Source organism: Anopheles merus, unplaced genomic scaffold (assembly GCF_017562075.2).
Source record: "Anopheles merus strain MAF unplaced genomic scaffold, AmerM5.1 LNR4000888, whole genome shotgun sequence".
Classification (NCBI taxonomy): domain Eukaryota; kingdom Metazoa; phylum Arthropoda; class Insecta; order Diptera; family Culicidae; genus Anopheles; species Anopheles merus.
Window position 1 is genome coordinate 2,608 of NW_024428468.1, and position 24,003 is coordinate 26,610.

Here is a 24,003-nt window from a genome sequence, read left to right on the forward strand (position 1 = left end):
TGAAGAAAATATTTATTTATCTAATGACCAAGTTTTTTGAAATTCGGTTAGCTTACTCATACGTTCAAATCGTTCTTCCAATGCAACTAATCGTGGCCTTGCTAAATTTGCATTCACTTTTGGACGTTGAGGAATCCAAACAAGATATGTAAATTTTATAAAAGGAAAGAAAAGGAAAAGAGTCAAATTGAGAAGGCAACCACATTAGTTTCAGACGAGACAAGTAATGGGTCTGATGATACAGTCATGTCTGTCTAGAGTTCAAATTTTCAATGATTTTCAGTACATATATCGGAATGAAAGACAAAACCAAAAATTGAGGGCCGCATGCCGCTTGCGGGTCAACCTGCAAGACATTTAGTTTGGAGACCCATGTAGGATACCGTGAGAGACATTTAGCTGCGTCAGTTTGTCTTTGCTCATGGTATCATAACATGTAATCATCACGAACGTTCATAACATCATCAGCATGAGCAAAAGATAGAAAAAAACTCAGATCTTGCGTTGAAGAGAACGAAGTATGAACAGATGGTTTATAAATAACGAACTGTACCTTAATGCGGTAGTTTATCTTACCACGCACACGCATGGTTTGGTGGGAGAATTGAATGTGATTTTTTCTCACAATTTTGTTTTGATGTATACCAGACTGGTCGGTGGATGAATCAGTCTGTCTGTGAATTTTGTTAGCGCCGGATAGAAATTTGCTCGGTCGGTTGTTCACTTATAACAGTCAAATTTAGTTATCGATAGTTCTGATCGCGCTAACATTCGTGTGAGACTGTAGATTATACACTTTGATAGCATTGTTAGTTATTAATCGTTGCTTTTCTTTTAGCTAGTCTTCGGCGGAGCCACTTGATTTCAATACTGTACGAAGTGCTTACATTTAAAGATATATTATCAAGATGAAGACTTTGATTGCTCTGTTAATGCGGACCGTGATCAATCAATAAATCAAACAAACTTTTTTTCAATGGACGGGAAAAACGAATCTATGAATCTATCTCTGCCCCATGTGTTTTGTGATGGTCTGTTATGTTTGACCAACATATCAGCGAACATTTATAACCTTGCATTAATGATATTTGCGTCTTAAAACCCTTGGATAATTGCAGCGAATCAAGTTTAAAGACAAACTAAAATAAACAAGATTAATGATGTGTACTAAATTGGTGCTGCTGCTCTGGATGGTGACTATATCTGAACATTTAGCCATGATTACTAGCAATCCCATCGGAGGTAACGTTTTCTACGAAGAAAATTGCCATCAGAATGGGATGCTTGTTTTGTATCGCATCAAATTAGTAACTAGATGGTCAAAAAAACTCTTTCCTAAACACTATCCAGAATTTCGGCCTCCTCCACATTGGAGTATGACGTTAGGTAAGTTGAATGTCTAGATTAATTTATAGTATTAGGACATCAATTATGACGTGCATCAAATAACGAGGTCAAGTGATTTAAGAGCTGTTGATTTTGTAATGATGGGACATGATATAAGTATAGCAATTGATTTTGGCAGATCAAAAGTTGAATTGAATCAGAAGTCTAACTTCGGTTTCGAGATTGAATCAAATTAGACGATTGTAACATAATAGATGAAATGTATTTTTATATTGTGATATTGTAATTATTTAACTACAAATAATTATAATTATTATAATTATGATTATAAAAAATAATTATTTATTACAAATAATTTAACTAGAAAAAAAATTTACAATATGGATGGATTGATGGATGGTATATTAGTGTTATAAATGAAGCTTCAAAAATAAAACTATATTGAATATGAGCTCACTAAACACAAATTATTTGAACGTAAATAATATGCAGCCACTTTCCCAAACACGATCGAAGCGGGAACGATCGACGGAGGAAAATAAAGTCATTTCTCGATTGGCATTTATCTGTCATACTTAGACTTTGGTACAAAACCTCTCGTACGTGTAATAAGACAAGAGTGCGGTTCTGTCACCTTTCACATTTATTATTTAATTTATTGATTTTCTTGGCTTTATCCGAAAAAAATCATTCTTTGTTTACTATTTGTGTAGTTTATATTCATCATTATCAAGAAATTCAATACGCTCTATTGACATTGATAGTAAAAATCTACTCTGGAGCAAATCGGAATTGAGCATGCCTAATTCCGATTTTCCGACTGCCATCTATCTGTCAAACCCTGTTTGAAGGATCGATTCCAAAATCGAATGACAGTTTTTTTCCTGTGTCTAATAAGGCCTTAAAGGTCGACATGAGAAACTCATTTTTTACATATGGTAGCACATTTGCCTCTCAAATTTAAAAATAGGTAAAAAGAGCAGCGGATTTGATATTGTGGTTGTGTTGAAATATGTTTAGCATTGTATTAGTGCTTGAATATGTTTGCTTAGAAGTTGAAATATAAATTAAACCAAAACATATGAAATAAAATACATTTATAAACATAACTAATATTTTGAATGTAACTATCAATACGGTCATGCCGGTGCCAATGCAGGTTTTCGAGACATATTTAGTAGCACACAGCCACATATTTCCTCCACAGAGGAGGATGGTGGGGGGGGGGGTGTCCATATGAGGCTTGAATAATCGATGGACATGGTATTCTTGATATTTACTACGGGACTATCCTTTTAACCCATATATGTAGAATATTTGAAGTATTTTTAAGAGTATTTGTACATGTACTGTAATCTATTTTAGAGCGAATTATAATCAAACTATTTATATTTAAATTATAAATTTGTAATTTTAATTATACTGACGCAAACCACCTAACAATATGCCCGTCATGGGTTCAGACCCCTAATGGACCGGGCCGTTATATGCAGGACTGCTTGTCCTGCCATGTGTAATCAGCAGGGTAAAGCGAAGCAAAATGGGCATATGGGGCAAATTGGGCACCTTCTATTTAAGCATGATTTCACTACACAGATAGATTCCAATGATCAAAATGTATTGATTGGAGTGTTCTATGAACACCATGTAAGTTTTATAACCCTCTAATTACAAATAACCAAGAAAAATGCAGATTAAGATTTAGTAACATATTGATATATTTTTTTCCGCTTCGAAAATAAGCTTAAACCAATGTCACAGGGATGCGTGAAAGTTTTAAATTATATTTTTGTAAAGATATGCTATTCCTATACAATTTATCTTAAAAGTTTGCTTGCAAACTTCAACGAGAGAGGTAAAAGTAAGGCTCAGCCCTCTACGTTACGCTAACGTTACGCGTAACGCCTGTTTATCTCAAACCCAAGCACCATTTTTGTTGAACGCCTGATTTAATCGTCTTGGATGGGCCAATTGACCGATAATTCTGGCTTAGTATTAATTATTTTTATGTATTATTATGAAAGGCAGAAAATTGAAATAATTATACAAAAGTTCAGTAATCGATCACAAAAATTGTGTGATATATCATTTAAAAATATTTAAAATTGATATTGAATTATTATTATTTTACTATCATTAACATCAGTGAGTGTTAAAACAACTTCAGTAATTACTCAAATCATTTAAAATTAAATTATATATATTTTTTTAATATTTATTTTTATTTGCCCACCTCTTGGTAAAACCAGGGCATTGAATTGGTAGGGCATGTAATTTCATAGTTAATGTAGTTAATCAATACATCTCATATATTTGATATACAAAATATGATGTGAATATATTTTATTTCCTTCTTATTCATAATGCTAATTAAATTTAGTTTCCATTTTAAGGGTTTTTACATTCCCATGGTTTTTGTTTGTGAAGCACAGTGTAATGATGTACAAAAATAAAACTTTTTGGGACTTATATTTGTAACAATTAGCTTAAAGTATCATTACAGCTAATTTTTTTTATTCAAACACTCTAAAACAGTTGCTTGCATGGACGAAACTGTAATAAAAATGTTGTTTGGGAATATTTTAAGAGATGTAACGCTTCTCCAATGTAACGTAAAGGGCTGAGCCTTTCTTTGGTAGAAGCGTTACATCCGTTAAAATATTCCCAAGCAAAATTTTTATTACAGTTTTGACCACGCGACCGACCAGTATACATTGATTCAATAAACAATATTTTAAATTGCAATGTAAAGAAAGTTAATTGCTTTAAGATGAATCGATTTCTTTAAGAATTTTTAATTAGAAGTAAATAACAGGTTTCATATTTATCATTGTTGTATTATGGTTTATGAGAAATAGTCTGAAAGTATGAAGTTCGTAAACACCCTTAAAGCTTTAAATTAGAGCAGGGGTCTACAAACTTTTCAATTCGTGGGCCACATTGCTTCGTAAATAATGTTTTTGAAGACCATTTTGACGTTACTTTTGGTAATGAGAACGTTGAAATCTCGTTTTCATATGAAAATACTTTATGAATATTTTGAAATCATCCATTTTTATTTTATAGTAACTAGATTTTTGTCTTGGTTTAGTAAAAATTAAAAATTTAATGAAAATTGTGAAAGTAATATAATATTTACAGTATCCTTTGCAACACCACTGTGGGCCGCAATTTAGGCTTTCGAGAGCCGCATGCGGCCCGCAGGTCGTAGTATGGAGACCCCTGAATTAGAGTAACATTTCCAATAGGTAAAAAATATTAAATATCGAAAATATATTTAAAAAAATGGAAATGTATGTAATATAATTATTACCTTTTCAATCTATGTTTCCGGTCATTTTGAATAAAAATAACTTTAGATGCGAGGGCTTTTATTAAAAGTGAGGTTAAGGAAATTTAATAAATACTTGTATATATTTCATTTTCCTTTTTTATCAAAAGCTCAGTAAATAAATTAATAAAAAAATTTGTTATTCACCCTTTTTTATGTAAAAGATTGTAAAAATTGTAATTCTTTAAGTTGTTACAACTCTGATTGATGTTAAAAATGATAGCCTAATAATAATATAATAATTTTTTTACTCATAAATTATCAATGAATTTTATCTTTATTAGCGCTTGATGTACTTTATTATGTTGGTTCAAAAATTGTTGCTTTTGTAATTATCATAAACAAACAATATTAAAACTATCATAAAAATAAACAATATTAAGACATGATTATCTATTAATTGGCTCATCCACGGCGGTAAAAACAAGCGTTCAAAAATGCTGCTTGGGTTTGCGATCAACAAGCGTTACGCGTAACGCTGAGAAAAGTAACAGTTTTTGAGCAAACATAAAAAAGTACAGCAATTGCGATTAAAGATCAATTCATTAAGAATTACAATTATAACAATTTTAAACACAAAAAGGATTAATAATGAAAAAATGAATAATTATTATGTTACCCAGCTATCGATAAAATAGGAAATTGAAAGTAAAAAAGTATTTATTAATCTCATTTTTTGCTTTAAAAATAACCTTGGACCTAAACTAATTTTTATTCAAAATGGCCGGAAACATAGATGGAATAGGTAATAAATATATTTTATATATTCATTTTTTTGTGTATATTTTTAATATTTTATATTTTCTGCTTATTGGAAATGTTACTCTAATTGAAAGCTTTAAGGGTGTTAACGAACTCCATACTTTCAGACTATTTTTCATAAACCATAATGCAACAATGAAAAATATTAAACCTGTTATTTACTTGTAATTAAAAATGTAATCTCGTAGATATCGGTTCATCTAAAAGCTGTTAATTTTTTTTACCTTAATTAAATTATGATGATAGTGGCCGAAAAATAGTTCACACCCACGTTCTCTTTCTCCCCTCCTTCCCCTCTTCCACATCCTTTCACCTCGCTTTATCATTATTGGTTCTTGCTCTTCAGCTACATTGAACGAGAGGTTGAAAAGGTTTCGATCGCAGCGGGGAAAGAACGATACAAGTTACACTCAGAATTCTGTAGTTGCACGCTTTTGCTTGAATTTGTGGGATTTTTTAAATATATTGGCCTAATGTTTAGCTAAAGCAGAGCTAAACAATGTCATCAACGATGTGTTAGGATAGTTTTCCAATAGGTGTGCCGTGCAACTGTCGAGGATGTCTCAAAATCAGAATATTGATGTCCTACTTTAGGTAGCCGCTACTGTAGGTCCAGATACTGTATACGCTCAGTAATCCGCAGTTTTGACAATCAAATTCATGAGATGAAACAATGTTTGGCCATAAGTAGTAAAATATGCTTAAACAGATAAATTTCCTGCTATTTTTAAAATTATTAACATTCTTTGTACAACATGAAAATGTAGGTAATGTAATAATCAACTCAAGAACTGCGACAAAAAAATTAAAAAAAAACACATTAAAACTTCATTCGATGATCCGCACTCGATTCAAATACGGATTACCGAGCGTGCACTGTATGTCACGGAAACATTTTTACATTATTTTAGAGGTAACAGCTCATACCGGCAATTACAGGCTTTCGATACTTATTAATTACCATGCAGCCAGATAGTCAATCTTTGCTTAGGGCGACAGTCTATACGAAGCTTGAACCCAAGATGGGCATGTTTTTAAGTCGTCCGAATTGACAATAGCACCACGGGACCCTCTGATGTAAAAAAGGGAAAACAACTAGACTGCTTTGCATAGTGCCATGATTAAGACAGATTCAGATACTATACAAGTCCCGAATTATAAAAGCGAGCATTATGGGTTTGAGATCAGTTCCAGTACCCGTAGGTTTATGTAACAGGATCTACATGGGGTCGGGATCGGTTCCAGCATCGTTATGGGTTTAGTGTAAGTTCCGGTATGAGTTCGGGATCAATGTCAGGACCAGTATGGTTTTTGTAGCAGTTATCCAAGCTGTGGTCCGGGGCGTGAAAAGAAATGGTCCCCGAAAGCATTTTTTAAATAGAAAAGCTTAATACACTACACAATGTGCATATTTTCTCCATAATCGAGATAAACATTTCAACAGGAATGTGTAGAAAAAGATATTTTGGACATATTTTGGATCAAAAGATTTCAACAGAGTCTTCAAAATGTTACCCCTGTAAAAGTGGTCTGCGGCAAAGCTAATTGATCTGTGATCCTAAAAAGGTTGGAGATCATTGCGGTATGGGATCGGGATCAATTCCACGACCGGTATGGTGTCAGGATCAGTTTAAAAATCGGTTATGGGTTATGATTAGTTCCTGTGCCAGGTTTATGACAAATAAACAATAAACACATACATTCAGAATTCAATAATTGAATGCTTTTTTGTTGACATATTTTTTAATTGACCGCTCGATAGTTGGCTGACAGTTCAATTACAAAGCATGCGGTTGTATGGAAAACTCGGCTTTTGAAAATTATAAAAATCTCATGGCCTGCCGAGAGAAAATTCTGTAATTTTTTGTAACAAAAAACGTGCCAAATAAAAAGCACATATTCAACAGTTGGCAGGGAATCGAAGTTCAACCAGTGAGTTCAGACGGTATATGGGATTGGAATTAGTTCCAGCACCAGAACGATTTCTGTAAAATTTCAGAATGGACATGGGACATTAGTTCCAGGATAGGTATGAATTTCGAATCAGTATTTTTTTAATGCATTCCTTGGAACTAAATGTCACCAGGAGTTTGCGTTGCCTTTTCAAAAGTCCTTAGCACGCATCCAAAAGTTATGAAATACCCTCGAAACTATCTTACAAAACCCTGTAACTGGGTCAAATTAACTAGTCCTATAACAAATTTTACAAAAAGGTTCTCATTTTCAATCTCTCACGCTATTAGACGCTATAAGCTATTGAGCGTAACGCTATAGAGCGTTACTTTTTCACTCTATAGTGAGACGATGTTGGTTAATGAGTTGATGTTGGGAGCGGATAGCTTGGATGATTTTTGTACGGAGTTGGTTGTCTTGCATTCTTAGCACCAACATAGCGATTCATCGATGTAGGCGTTGGACGAAAAACGACAATCATGTTTTCGTCAAACAAACAAATATCGAGATCCTCAAAGCGCTGCGACTCATTGATTAGTACCTGTGCAAAATGACGCCGCGGAAGGCGCTGACGATGTTTTCGAGTATGCCGCATTAAGCTGACTTTGTGTAGATACTACCAGATCTGCTACAATGCACCTTATCGGCTGCTAAAATATTCTCCTTGGTGGACGCGGAACACCCTTAAAGGCACTTTACACGGTAGCAACGCAATCAGCTATGCAATCAGTAACGCCGAATTGCAACCCCCTAATTGTGATTTTTGATAACGTTTACGATTTGTGTCCAATCGATAACCAAGCGCCACAGATTAACAACTGGAAAATCAAATATCCATAGACAAAAAATGAAAGCTCCATAGCTTCACTGGTTTGCTCCATAGATGGCTTATTACAACTCATCATCATATTGTTGTCCTTTTCTTGCAATTTGTTTCGCCTTGCTTCATCTAATCATGGCATATATACCCTTCTAACTTTCTAAGCAAAAATCTATAAGAATGGTCGTGTGGTGTGTTTAGATACACGGGTGCCGACACCAACGACCATTACTTATCTGAGGAGTTTTTTTGTACGTCAGGTGTCCCTCAGGGTTGTGTGCTAAGTCCTCTTCTGTTTTCTTTGTTCATCAATGATGTTTGTAATGTTTTGCCTCCTGATGGTCATCTCCTTTATGCGGATGATATCAAAATCTTTTTACCTGTGTCTTCTTCTTCTGATTGTTTGAGACTTCAGCATTACTTTAAAGCTTTTGTTCATTGGTGTTCATCAAATTTACTTCGCCTGTGCCCTGAAAAATATTCTGTTATTTCTTTCTCTCACTCTCTTTCTGCTATTTTTTTCAACTATCCTCTATCTAACTCGTCCCTCTCTCGTGTTATGTCCATCCGTGACCTTGGAATTATACTTGACAGTCGTCTTAACTTTAAACTGCAGCTTGATGAGGTTCTACTAAAAGGTAATCGAACCCTTGGGTTTATTTTACGTTTTACCTCTATTTTAGAGATCAAAGCTACCTAAGAAACCTTTATTGTGCTCTGGTAAGGCCTCTTCTTGAATATGCTAGTATCATCTGGAATCCTCCTACTATTGATGGCTGTTCGAGAATTGAAAGCATTCAGCGCCTCTTTACCAGGATTGCTATTCGTCGTTTGTTCGGTGCTGGCTCACTACCTCCCTATGAAACGCGATTGCAGTGATTCAATCTTCACTATTTAAGCTTCCGCCGCCAAGTGTCTCTGGCATGTTTTCCCAATCGACCAAAACGCGATGAATGGGTAAAACTATGGACCTGAGATGGGGCCCTATCTCAGTACCCAAACTGGTACCCAAAGGCAGACAATTTTGGACTTATTTTTTGAGAGAGAGCGAAAAAGCTGATGCTTCTTCCCTCTTCTCACACTTCTCTCTAGAATTTCATTTGTATGAGTTCTAGGAGAAGGGGAAAGGGGAGGAGATGTAGCAAGTGAATTAAATTGATGAGGAGAGGGGAGAGAAACACATTCATTCACCAGTCACCGCCAATATCGAGGATTTGATATTGACCGGTGGTGTTTGGGGTATCGGCGTTCCATGTGGACCACGGATGCTAAATGAAAACAATGTGTATAATTTCGTACAGTATCTGATTGACACGGAACCTTACAAATGTTTCTGCGCGGTTGAATCAGGAATCGCGCATCGAATCGATGGAAGAAGGGAGTACGAACGAGGGGGGAGAAGAGGAAGCACAGAGAAAAATGATGCACATTCACTCATACATTCTTACAACAGTAGGCAATTCGCGAGAACATGAAATCGAGAGAGTATATTTCAACGCTCGCGAATGAGTGCAAGCAGGTGCGGTATAGAAGATAAAGCAAGACAGCCCAGTTTTTGTTCAAGCTAGGTCCAAAATGTTTCCTTGGGTTATTGGTGGCTTATTACTTTCTGATACTGATGCTCCTGATTTACTCTCGTCCATCTCGTTGTATTTTTCCTTTCGTTCCCTTCGTCCTCGCGATCCTCTGTCAATTGAAACACGTCATACTCTTTATACTTTCAATGATCCTATTCTATCCTGTTTCAGGTTGTTTAACCACTTTTACCATCTCTTTGATTTCGACTCCTCTCTCAACTCTTTCCGTAACCGTATTTTTTCTTCTAATTCTCTTTAATTATTCTTCTAAGTTTTCATTAGGTTTGATAGTCTCTACGCTCTACCTATGTTTTTTTTCTTTAATTTTTTTTGCTAGGTCAAGACTAGTTTTAGTTAGGCTTAGTTTTTCATGAATTATTTTATTTATTTGTTAGGGTTTATTTAGTTTTAAGTCTACTTTATTTAGCCTTGATGGCGGATATTGAATTAATAAATGAAATGAAATGAAATTACTCAAATCTTGCTTGCTTCAGTGCTGGTGATTTTCAATTGAAGTTTAGTATTTAAACAATCGTATCACCGTTATAGTTCTAGCGATGCATAACTTCAATGCGAAACCATATAACAGTACAGAGGGAATGAGAAAGCTCTCCTCCAAGCGAGGAAGCTCCACCCAAACGACCAAAACGCCATGAATGGGTAAAAATATGGACCAGAGATGGGGCCCTATCTCAGTACCCAAACTGGTACCCAAAGGCAGACAATTTTGGACTTATTTTTTGAGAGAGAGCAAAAAGCTGATGCTCCTCCCTCTTCTTCCACTTCTCTCTAGAATTTCATTTGCATGAGTTCTAGGAGAAGGAGAAAGGGGAGGAGATGTAGCAAGTGAATTAAATTGATGAGGAGATGGGAGGACACATCCACAAGTCACCGCCAATATCGAGAATTTGATATTGGCCGGAGGTGTTTGGGGTATCGGCGTTCCGTGTGGACCAAGGTCGATTTAAAAATATCAGGTGGTGGACTCTAGTACATTTTGACAATTCGTCACTTGACGTAAGGTCCCCAGAATTTAAACTTTGTTTACATTTATTAAATTTGTTCATATAATTTATCTACCCCATTTTTTCGATTAAACATTCTTTAAAAATATATTTCGGATTTCGCGAGTTCTTATTTAACATTAAAACATGGATTAAAGTGTGTTATTTTGTGTTATTCCGTGAAATTATTCTATAATTCATTGTGTTTTCGTCATTTTTGATGATAACAATTAAGTAAGCATTATTTTTTTCAATTTTCACATTAATTCCTCATTATCTACGAGCCACATGAACAATTTACGTGAGATTAGAACTCTTACTCACATGATTTTAAATTTCGTGCATAAAAAAATCATCAAATCTTTTGTTAATATGTCTCATTTTTTCGATAAAACCAATAGACACACAAAAATGCACATAATTACAAAGAAATCTGTTCTATTTGTTAAGTTTTGTGTGTGGAAACCAATGCTTACCGGTTCTAAAATGACGTAAAGTTCCTCAACTATGGCGACCCCCAAAGGCCCTAATCCACCACCTTATGTTTTTAATCCACCTTGGTGTGGACCACGGATGCTAAATGAAAACGATGTGTCTATTTTTGTAGATTATTTCATTGTCACGGAACCTTACAAATGTTACTGCGCGGTTAAATCAGGAATCGCGCATCGAATCGATGGAAGAAGGGAGTACGAACGAGGGGGGAGAAGAGGAAGCACAGAGAAAAACGATGCACATTCACTCATACAATCTTACAGCAGTAGGCAATTCGCGAGAACTTGAAATCGGGAGAGTATATTGCAACGCTCGCGAATGAGTGCAAGCAGGTGCGGTATAGAAGATAAAGCAAGACAGCCCAGTTTTTGTTCAAGCTAGGTCCAAAATGTTTCATTGGGCACTGGTTGAGTATCCCTCAAACATATACGCGTCACCAGCTTTTGCTATTTTCAGAATGCATGAGTCGTTTGCCGTCTGCTAAACAAAGTCTTTTTATATTTCGTTTAGGTAGAGAGCTTGAGTCGTTTAGAACTCGTTTAGTGATCGTTTTGTGGATTTGTGCCACTTGGTAAGCAATCCAATTTTTAAATTAAAAATTAAAAAATTGAAAAACTAAGGTTAATAATTAAAATGAGTTTTTTTGTGTATAAGGTACAAGATCAACATTACTTGCTAAATTAACGCATTTAAACACTCAAACGTGCTGAAATGTACACCAATAGGGAAACTGGGGGTAGTTTCGATATGTTGTTACGCCTATTAACAGTTTATTGAGTAGCTGGAAAGACTTTCTTAGAACTGGCTTATTTTGACTTTATTGCGCAGTTTAAAAATTAGTCTGTTCTTTCTGCTTTATATTTTGATACTGCTGCCAACTTTTTGGATGGCGCCTCCTCTAACAGCTGATCCGTCTTGACCGCACTTGACCCTGTTTAGCGACCGCTGCCGAACTTTGTCCTAATTGGTCCTACTTTTGATCATATATCTGTCTCGTATTTGGGAATATCTTTTTGTCCTTATCTAACAGGTGCCGCCATCTGGTGTTTATAGTTCTAACTATTCGAGCTGTCCTATACAGCTTGATGTTTTGTAAACATTCGCCTGTCAAAATGCACGAGGTCGTTATCGTGCCAACACGATACCTTAAGGTTTTCCCCTGATTGCAATACTTTTGCCACTGTAAACTTACTAGTAGACATCGAAAAAGCTTTTTTGATTTATTATGTACCATCTTACGAGAAACTACGGTTCCTGGATTGATTTTGATAACATTCTGGTAAAACTAAAAAAGTGTGTTTTTTGTTGCATCACGACTGCAGTGCGGGTAAGATCGACACCATGATGGGGTAAAATCGACACCTTGTGGGGTGATTTCGACACATTGGCTATAATTTTAAAATAACAAACTCTGATGGCCGGTTGTTTATCATTGAAGTTCAAAAAAGGATTTCATGCCAATTTTAAGAAAAATTCACAGAAAACATTATTGAAATATGGGAAATAAATGAAGCTACAAGCAAGAACAAAAATTTCATTACAAATAGCACCGGATCAGACTCCATATAGTAGAAGCTTCGGAGGTAGCATCTGGTTTACGGAATGAATGGTTAAGATTCCTTTATAAAATAACCTGGCAGCCATCTTCCAGTAATCTTCTTCTTTTTTTATAAAATCGAAAAGTGTCCAATTTTATTTTTCTCTGCCAACTCGAAAGCCAAAAGTCGAACATCGGTCAATGTGATTCCAAACCAGCGACTATATTTTTTTTTCTTCATTTAAGCCTATCCGGCCTAAAGTAAGCCTAAACTACGGTCAAAGTCATAAGAATATTAATTTTCATATGCCTAAACCATATATAAAGTAGATGGTTTGAGTCTGAGTTTAGCAAACGTTCTGTGAGAGAATAATAGCTAGATTCCATAATTATAGCTTCCTTGGTTTGTTGACAACTTGAGTTTTAAAGCTTTTACGGTATTTTTATATTACGTGTTTGCTCAGCTTGATTTTTACGTTTGTCGTACATCGTTAAGGGACATCGGTATAAAATATAGGCACTTTCAAATTACGATATAAAAAAGAGTTAACATGCTACAAATAAGCATTACACTACTACCAAGTGGGGTGTTGATTTTACCCCTATTGGCGCCACACAAGTTTTAGTGACATTTTATATTATATAGTTTAATATAAAAATTACGCCCTTTGATACATAACTAGTCAATAGTGTTTATAAAACAATACTATTAACACAGAAACTATAATTTTGTTGAAATAACGCCATAATTACTTAAGTCCTAGAAGTAAAAACGTACATCGGCTGTCAATCAGAACCACCATGTGTTTATTTTGTTGTTTTTTGACAATTGACAAGTTTCTAATCAGTGACATGTGGTTCAAATATTCGAAACAGGTAACATAAATAATATCTATATATCTCCTGATTTCCAGCTAAAATATCACTAATTTTGTGTAATTTTGCAAGTAGGGGGCGGTTTTAGTCACTTTATGAATTATTTGATATGTTTCAGACTGTATATAACAGTTTTAAACCTTTTGAAAAAGTTTTTAGTATTCGATCGAAACGGAAATTATTTGGCAATTTACAATTGATGTGTCAAATCAGTACAATTTGTTCAAAGAACTGTCAAATTTAGAAAACCGCGTATTTCCGAATCCGCGTATAAGAGGTACCATGTATCTCGGGGACCGCCTGTACACACGTTTTTTTCTTCCAAAAGTTCTATAAATACGAAAACGGCAAGGTGTCGAACTTATCCACAGTGTCGTACCAACCCTGACTTCCCCTACTATTGAAAATATTGCAATATTGCATTGGTATTCCGTTCTAGATGGGCAACCAATTTGAAGTAATGCAACTGTAAAAAACTTAAAGGTTTTACAATACCTTTGGGTCTGATCAAGAAATAGGACAATGCCGATGCCTGCACGAAGTCTTTTCCACTGAAAACAATGGGGAAGAATAACATGAACAGCACACATACCACCTTTTCCTTTGAGTTTAAGATTGCAAGTGTCCATTACCAATGAAAAAATGTCTTATATTCTCCCGCTGTGCAAAGCCACGGAAGATATCATGGCGTTCGGAGAATTTTATCATGCCTTCTTTTTCCCTCCAACGGCAAATTTGTCAAGCAGCTCGTCGAGCTACCCGTCCCTGGCTCCGCCTCATACCCCTCGACTAAGCGCACTGTCGAAGGTTTGGATGTGTTGGTGCGCCAGACGACCAATCGCTGTCAGCTGTCGCCCGTGCTTTTTCCCTCCATAGCGCTATCTCTTTCTCGCGTGTGGACAATGCTCATGAGTTGCTGTGGCGCTTAAAAAGCCGTTAACAAACATTGCGGCGATGAAGTTTAATTTTCACAAATCAAACCAAAAAAGCGTAATGAGTTCAAACGCTGCAATGTAAAAATGAATAAGGAATTGACAGCTGACGCTAGAGGTTTTGTTGTGCAACGCGCAGAACCCTAATTCGCATTAACACGTTCAGCCCGGCGCTGATTTTCATCAACTTTCCGTTCCGCCGGCATCTAGAACGCAAGCTGATTGTGAAACCGGTATACTGGAAAGATCACTGGTAGTCCCTGGGGCCTGCCATCGAACTGAACGTGCTAAGCATTAAGCATAACTTTGTTATCCTAAGCTTTTGCTTTCGTATGGTGTAGATTACACAGATATGCTGAGCCGTCTGCGCATGGGTGTGAGTGTGCGTGTGTGTCCAAAACTGTCACCAAATGTGTTTTCTTCCGGAATGTTATGATCCATCGGTCAAAGAAAGGAAGGTGTTCATGACAGTGGCTGATGAGGGGAATCGGGGGCCCTAGGCGGAAAGACGAGTTGAGGCCCCTGTAAATGGTAACTGATGACCGGGAGAAGGGGGTACTGGCACACAGCTGTTGGGAGATTGAACAGTATACTTAAATTGCCTGCAGGGGGGGGGGAGGGGGGCTTCGGCCATGAGACCCCTACGATAATCGATCACAGGCCTTAAAATTATTGCCGGCATGGGGGGTGAGAGGGGGGGGTGTAAATGGTTCTTCAGCCACGGGGCCCCAACGACCATCTTTCCGGGGGCTCTTGTCGCTAATATTCAATCGTGGCAATATACAAGTTGCCCGCTGGATAAGAGCGGGCCCGCGGCTCCGCCATCATTCCGCACATCTTAACAGCATGCCCATCGTAGGTTCTAACCGCGTATGAACCGTCCACCGTAGCAAGGGCTGACTATCCGGCTACGTGATATTCAAGTCCTGAAAAGGCATGCACGATCGCGTAGGCCGTAATGACAATAATAATAATAATAAGAAGATGAACTTAGCATAACAGCCCACACCCGGGGAAGAGTTTTACTTCTCTTTGTTGCTGCCGGGTGTCCCGCTGTGGCGCGACAGATCATCGGAATGCAATCGACCAAAACATGAACCTACCGAACCGCACCCTTTCCAAGGCAGTTCCGGTCACTCGGAGTCATGATATCGACTCCATGCCAACAAGCCACCAGATTCTGGACGGACAGATGCAGCACCATACGCACATCGTAATAAACAAATCCAGAATCCTCTCTTGTATGAATTCAATTCAAGTTTTGATTCCACTTGCGTCCGCTAGCTGAATTGGAAAGAAATGTTCTACATATCACATGCATGTTTGCTTTGATCGTGTGTCTTTTTGATACCGCCAACAGCAGAGCCGGTCGCAAAGATGATGGTGCCAATCCAATCGCGCGCACGCGAGCACGCACCCACGAAAGCGCGCACGCGAGCGCGCACCCTCCACCAATCCCCCCCCCCCTCCGCATGATTGACTACGGCTACCTTATCGGTAGAATTGCTGGTTCAGCTATCTTGTAGCGCATCCTCATCCCTAGCGCCGGGCGGCGACATGATAGAGTGAACGGCCACTTTCCCCACGCTGTGTGCGTGCGTGTGTCGAGACCCAAAACCGCGAGACAGATTTCGGCACATTAAAAAAAAAATTATTGCCACTATACACGGTGCTACATGATGCATAAAAGGTAGGTGAAGCATCAAACATGTTCAAATTAAAAAAAATAGATTAGTGTTAGACGTTCTCCTACGCTTGTTTTAAATAGGCTTCTTCACCCTCAATTGGCAGGATATCGAATGGTCTCATCAGCAGCGGCACGAAATAAAATAAACCATCAATACACCGATAACACTTGAAATCCCAAACCAGCTGCTCCCGCATCGTCTCAAGGTCACACACAAAATAAAAATTATTAGTGTTATTATTATTATTATTGGCATTACAGCCTACGCGATCATGCCGGCCTTTTCAGGACTTGAATACCACGCAGCCGGATAGTCAGCCCTTGCTACGGCGGACAGTTCATACGCGGTCAAAACCCATGACGGGCATGCTGTTACATAAGATGTGTGGAATGATGGCGGTGCTGCGGGACCGCTCCTATCCAGTGGGCAACTTGCATACTGCCACACTGTCTCCTGTCCGATGCATACGCTGCAGGCAGGGGGAAGGATGCACCTCCACAATAAAAAAAAACACCGTCATGAACTAGCGGCGGATCTAACGATAGGCGGACTAGGCGGTCGCCGAAGATCGCTAGTCTGTAGTATGCCGTGTGTCTACAATTGGACAGAATATTAGCGACAAGGGTCCCTGGAAAGATGGTCGTTGGGGCCCCGTGGCTAGAGAACCATTTGCACCCCCTTCCCCTTCCCCTCCCCACGCTGGCAACAATTTCAGGGCCTGTGACCAATGATCGTAGGGGTCCCATAGCAACCCCCTCCGCCGGCAATTTAAGTATACTGTTCAATCTCCCAACAGCTGTGTGCCAGTACCCCCTTCTCCCGGTCATCAGTTACCATTTACAAGGGCCTCAACTCATCTTTCCGCCTTTCATGAACACCTTCCTTTCCGATGGATCATAACATCGTAACGACCGTAAACGCTTCAACCCGCTGCGCAAAGCGACGGAAGGCGTTATGCCGTTCTGAGAATTTTATCATGCCTTCCTTTTCTCTCCAACGGCAAATTTGTCGAGCACCCAGTCGAGCTGCCCGTCCCTGGCTCCGCCTCATTCCCCTCGCCTGAGCGCGCTGCCGAAGGTTTGGATGTGTTGGTGCGTCAGACGGCCAATCGCTGTCAGCCATCGTCCGTGCTCTTTCCCTCCCTAGCGCTATCTCATTCTCGCATATGGTCAATGCTCGCGAGCTGTTGTGGCGCCTAAAAATGCCGTTAACAAACATTGCGGCGATGAAGTTACATTTTCACAAATCAAACCAAAAATCGCAATGAGTTCAAACACTGCAATATAAAAATGACTAAGGAATCGCTAGTTTACGCAGGAGGGTTTGCTGTGCAACGCGCAGAATCCTAATCCGCATTAACACGTTCAGTCCGGCGCTGATTTTCATGAGCTTACCGTTCCGCCGGCATCTAGAACGCAAGCTGATTGTGGAACCGGTATACTGGAAAGTTCACTGGCAGTCCCTGGAGCCTGCCATCGAACTTAACGTGTTAAGCATTAAGCATAACTTTGTTACACTAAGCTTTTGCTTTCGTATGGTTTAGATTACACAGATATGCTGAGCCGTCAGCGCATGGGTGTGTACGTGCGTGTGTATGCACTTTCGCCAAATGTGTTTTCTTCCGGAATATTATGATCCATCGGTCAAAACAGGAAGGTGTTTATGACAGTGGCGAAAGGCCGAGTTGAGGTCCATGTAAATGGTAACTGATGACCGGGAGGAGGGGGTACTGGCACACAGCTGTTGGGAGATTGAACAGTATACTTAAATCGGCGGCGCGGGGGGGAGGGTGGCCAAGGGACCCCTACGATCATCGTCACAGGCCTTAAAATTGTTGCCGGCATGGGGGAGGGGGAGGGCTGTGCAAATGGTTCTCCAGCCACGGGGCACCAACGACCATCTTTCCGGGGGCCCTTGTCGCTAATACTCTGTCCACTTGTAGACATACGACATACTACAGACTAGAGACTTCGGTGACCGCCTAGTCCGCCTACCGTTAGGTCCACCGCTGGTTCATGACGGTGTTTTTATCGTGGAGGTGCATCCTTCCCTCTGCCTGCAGCGTATGCATCGAGCAGGAGACAGTGTGGCAGTATGCAAGTTACCCGCTGGATAGGAGCGGTCCCGCGGCACCGCCATTATTCCGCACATCTTAACAGCATGCCCGTCGTAGGTTCTAACCGCGTATGAACCGTCCGCCGTAGCAAGAGATGACTATCCGGCTACGTGTTACTCAAGTCCTGAAAAGGCCGGCGTGATCGCGTAGGCCATTACGCCAATAATAATAATAATAAGAAGAAGAAGAACTTAGCATAGCAGTCCACACTCGGGGAAGGTTTTGTTTGACTTTGGTGCTGCCGGGTCTACCGCTGTGGCGCGACAAATGCACGGAATTCACTCGACTAAAACATGAACCTACCGATCCGAACCCATTCCAAGGCAATGCCGGTCAATCCGCGTCATGATAACTTCTCCAAACCAACAAGCCGCCAGATTCTGGACGGGCAGGTGCAGCACCATATGCGCGAAAGAAATTTGCTACATATCACACGCACGTTTGCTTCGATCGTGTGCCTTTTTAACACCCCCAACAGCAGAACCGATCGCAAAGATCGTGGTGCCAATCCGATAGTTGTGTTGTCTCTCAGGTAGCGAAATCGAAAATGCATGGACTTTGTAGCCGCAGCGGATGAAAATGTACGCATCAGAATCAAATAGTTTTGGGGTTTCCACACGCACGCACACACACACAAAAACACACACGCACACATGCACGTACGCGTGTACGCGGGCAGGCACCCGCGAAAGCGCAAACGCAAGCACGCACCCACGAAAGCGCGAACGCAAGCACGCACTCCCCCCCTTCCCCCCACCAGACCACCCCCCCCCCCCTCCCCACATGATCGATTACGGCTACCCTATCGGTAGAACGGCTGGTTCAGCTTTCTTGTATCGCATCCTCATCCAAAGCGCCGGGCGGGGTGGGGGATCGCGGCATGATAGAGTGAACGGTCACTTTCCCCGCGCTGTGTGTGTGCGTGTGTGTGTCGAGACCCAAAACTCGAGACAGATTTCAGCACTTTACAAAAAAAAATATTGCCACTATACACCGTGCTACATGATGATTAGAAGGTCGTTGAAGCATCACACATGTTCTAATAAAAAATATTAGATTAGTGTTAGACGTTCTCCTACGCTTGTTTTAAATAGGCTTCTTCACCCTCAATTGGCACGGGCGTCGAATGGTCTCATCAGCAGCGGCACGAAATAAAATAATCCATCAATACACCGATAACACTTTAAATCCCAATCCAGCTTCTCCCGCATCGTCTCAAGGTCACACACTAATTAATAAATGCTAACACCCACCAATAACAATACACACCCGCAATGCACATATATGAATCAACGCATACATCACAAACACCCAATCAGCTGGCGGCGGAAGGCACGGGCTGAAGCGCAAGTAAGGCAAGGCAGGGTGAGGGAGGGAGAGGAAGCGGACGAAAAAATGGGCGCCATTTTTTTTTAAATTTTTGACCGTTTTTTTTTTGCTCCGCCGCCGCCCGAACTTGCCGCCCGAACTGTCCGAACTGCGCGAGCCAGCGCTGGAATCGCTGAAGAACAGCGCGTCAGACGAGCCAAAATCTGCGCTGGCCAGCGCAGATTTTGGTGCATTTTCTGCGCTGGAAACTGCTCGAATTTGCGCAGCGGGAATAGATCAAGAGCTTCGATCGGTTCTTCGGATGTTTCTGCTCGCTTTTTCGATCGGTTTCGGCGGAAAGCGAGCTAGAAAGCGAGCGCAAAAACTGCTCGATTTTGTTGTGCGGGGCTGTATGTGTTTATCTCTTTCGGACAAAATGCTCCTGTACGCGACCGTGTTGGCGCAAAAATTAAAATGGCTGAAAAATAGTTCACACCCACGTTCTATTTCTCCCCTCCGTACCCTCTTCTCTATCCTTTCATCTCGCTTTATCATTATTGGTTCTTGCTCTCTAGTTGCATAGAGTGAGAGGCTGAGAAGTTTCGATCGCTTTTCGCAGCGGGATCATAATTCTATTAAAATAATCTTCCGTGGTTATATGACTTTCACATTCATACTGATATGTATTTATCAATAAATATATGATTGTTATAGCAGATGTTTCTAAACTATTGTTATTATAAGTATTTTTTTCTATAATTTCTTCATATTCTGATAATTAGGTTTAACTCATAACCAAACCTATCAACTTTTTCATTTGAAACACACTGCTTCGATGGCTGTGGCAACTTTTGCCGAGACGGGACAAGTAGCTTTATTGGAAGAAACTTTGGAAGTTCAACAGGATTTTTTATTCGATGAATTTCGACTACCAAAAATTCGCAAAGGTAAGGGTGTAAGTGAGGCAACTTTTTTCGTAAACGGAAAACATTCGAGCGTGTCTTTCATCACAAAGATAATACCCTCGCCGGATTGGTTCATTGGATTGGACACTTTGACGTAGGTTGATAACAGGTTTATCTCACGTTCATGTAACTTATTTCTTTAATATGGTTTGAATTGTCTTGCAACAGCTATGCTTCAAAGGACGATGGCTTGAAAAGGTAACGATACCGCTGCATCCGCTCGACGCAGGTAGTAGCAGTGGATTAACTTTTACCTCACCAAAATGGCCTACCAATCCAAGGGGTGTAGTTCAACAAATCACTTCCAGATCACCTCTCCATTTCGCAAGCAGCTTTTTCTATCCTGAAATCAAACACCTTCCACCGATAGCTCATGTTACATTTACTAAGGTAAGGATGACAAAGAAAGCTCGTGTTGCTTATTGAAAAATTGCTATTATGTATTTTTCAGATCAAAGTATACAACAATCACAACAACGTGCACAAAATGGTGAAGAAACTCAAATATAAGCACCGTACGAAGTTACTTAAAAACTTAAATACCAGTCAAACGTTGGAAACACTGAACATATGAATCATACCAATAAAACTCTCACTGATACAGATTGTCGGGTTAGCGAGTGGTCGGCCTGGAGTCCTTGCAGCAAGACATGTGGCCTTGGTAAAAGAAATCGTACACGTAACATTATACGAGAACAGCATCTTGGTGGAGTTGAATGTCCGGTGTTAGTCGAAACACAGTGGTGTGGCTCGGCTCGCCAGTGTTCAGTGTTGGACAGCTACTTTAAATGGTGAAGGTTGAAAATAATTAATTGTATTGGAACTACAAACACAACGTGCATAGTGTAGTATGGTTACATTTAAAATGCAGCATAAATTGGTTTAGAAGGCAAATTTGATGTATGTAAGAAATACTTGTCGACCAATCAGTTACCATTCTGGTTTTGAACAAATATAGTTCACTCAAAATAAAACAACCTGTGTTATATTTGGGATAGCTTGGCTACCCAGCTGCATACATCACTCACTAAAATGAGGCAGTACATAGGGTACAGGGTTTCACACTTTATCTCAAGACCGCGGGACCCCTTCCCGAATTTTTCTTAGCCAATGCCAAGACTGCGGTATAATGCTTGAAAACGTTGATGATACCTGAATTCATCGGATGCAATGCTGAATCTGCGGCACATTTCTCGAACACACTGTTCCGCGCGGAGGATATGCGGTCGAATATTTTTTACACGTATAACCTTTGTGTACATCATACCCGCTTACTGCTGAACATTTCAAATATGTGTGTTAGAAGAAATCAACAGGTTTTTGATAAATATCTTTGAAACTATTCATGCTATCCAAAAACGATCTTCGAGAGCTAGATTCAGCAACTCAAAATATACTTAGAAAAAGTTTTTCGTATTTTTGTTTTTTTTTTTTCATGACGGGTTCAGAAACTTTTTTTAAATTGATAATATCATCAATCTTAGCAAAGCGGCTTTTTGCGCCGTTTCTTCTGAAAATATTATCTATAGAAACTTTCACGTGTATTTTCATAAAATATTTGAAAAGTAGTGTAAATTTTAGAAAATGGTGAAATCAATAACATAGTAAGCAAATATTGCAAAGACATACAGTTTTTCATCATCATGAGCATGAGTCCCACCGCGTGGAAAAGTAACACACCCTTCCCTCAGCAGCGTTGGCATTGGACTGACCAAACCATGGGGAATTGTTCGGGTCCCGTCAACTGAATGAGAAAACCCCGCTGCTTCCCATCTTCATCGATACATTCGCTCCGCGCACACACACATCTACACGCGCTGTGTTTGCAGCTGTAGAACTTGATACAGAAAGCATCGCTCTGGCACAGAGTAAAAGGTTCGAGCGACTTCGGCTTTGTTTGTTGGGTAGAGTCCCGCTGTGCAAAGCGACGGAAGAAATCATGGTGTTCGGAGAATTTTATCATGCCTTCTTTTCCCTCCTACGGCAAATTTGTCAAGCAGCTCGTCGAGCTACCCGTCCCTGGCTCAGCCTCATACCCCCCAAGGACGCAAAAACCGACGGCGGCCTGTGTAATCTGAGCTCTCTACAAAGCTCTCCACGAAGCTCTGCTTTGCAGGCTTGTCGAGAGCTTCGCCACAGGCGCCGAACCATCCGTCACGCACACATCTAAACGTTTTGGTTTCGTCAGCCGCTCACGCATACCAATGTGTTTGCTCCACCCCCTTTTTCGGATTGCTTATAGAAATGATGAGGCTGTTCACATTTGCTTTATGCACACATTCGCATGCTGTTTATTGAATAGTATCTCTCTCCCTTCCCACATGTGTTTTGTCATACTCCCGCTGTGTAGACGGCAGAACGCTTTCCCTTTCCAAATTTACCGTTCTTCCTCCTCTCGTTCTTCCTTCCTCCTACCGCGCTCGGGGTACCATCCGTGCGGCGCGTGTTCAGCTGGCTTCAGTTTAGTGATGACGTCATGAACAGGAGCTGCGCGTGTTGAACCGGCTTCTGTTGAGTAATGACGTCACACCGGGAGCTCAATGAAGCAATAATGAATGTAAGTAGTATGTATTATTATGGAGAGTTTATCGCATATGATTAGATCAAAACTTACCTTAATATTTTAAAAATGGAAAACGTTTTCTTTGCGTCGCTCACTTTGAAGATTGTTTACGAGGCTAGCAGTTGATAAATAGCGCACACATCTGTAACTTTTTAGACGCCAAGGGTTAGTTGAATGAACCTGCACAAGCACACAGCAAGAAACTTACCTCAACCATTTGCTAGGATAAATCATTCCATAACTGAGGAAGAAGGAACACGCACAAAACGTAAAGAGCAAAGTACGTCGCACAAGAAATCGCACCTCACTTCAGTACATCCTCCATAGGGAAAGTTCTGGACAGACTGAGGATGCCTCACACTCGGATGAGAGCAATAGCAGAAAAATCATGGTTGATCGAGAGACATGGGTAGACTCGGTCCAGCGATATCCGCTGGTAAATGCATGTGTGTGTGTGTGACGAACGAAAGACTTCAAACTCCGCTTCCCCAGTATTTCATCCATAGTTTTTCGTCACACGCACACACCTCGACACGGGCGGCGGTTTGCCGTCCAAAATCTAGAGAGAGAAGACAGGGCCTCTCGCTTTGGCACACAGCAAAATCTCTGAAAACTTCGGCTCTGCTACTTGGGATATGTGTACGAGACGATCCCATACAAAACTTCGGCTTTTTGCGGACTGGGAAAATCCCAACGGTCAAAAGCCGAAGATTTTATATTGACCTTTCG

The 24,003-nt window shown here is 39.9% G+C and overlaps 1 pseudogene; it reads left to right on the forward strand.

The window, feature by feature from the left end:
* The first annotated feature begins 624 nt into the window (after window positions 1-624).
* Window positions 625-21,821, forward strand: LOC121603163 (annotated as a pseudogene).
* The last annotated feature ends 2,182 nt before the right edge of the window (window positions 21,822-24,003 follow it).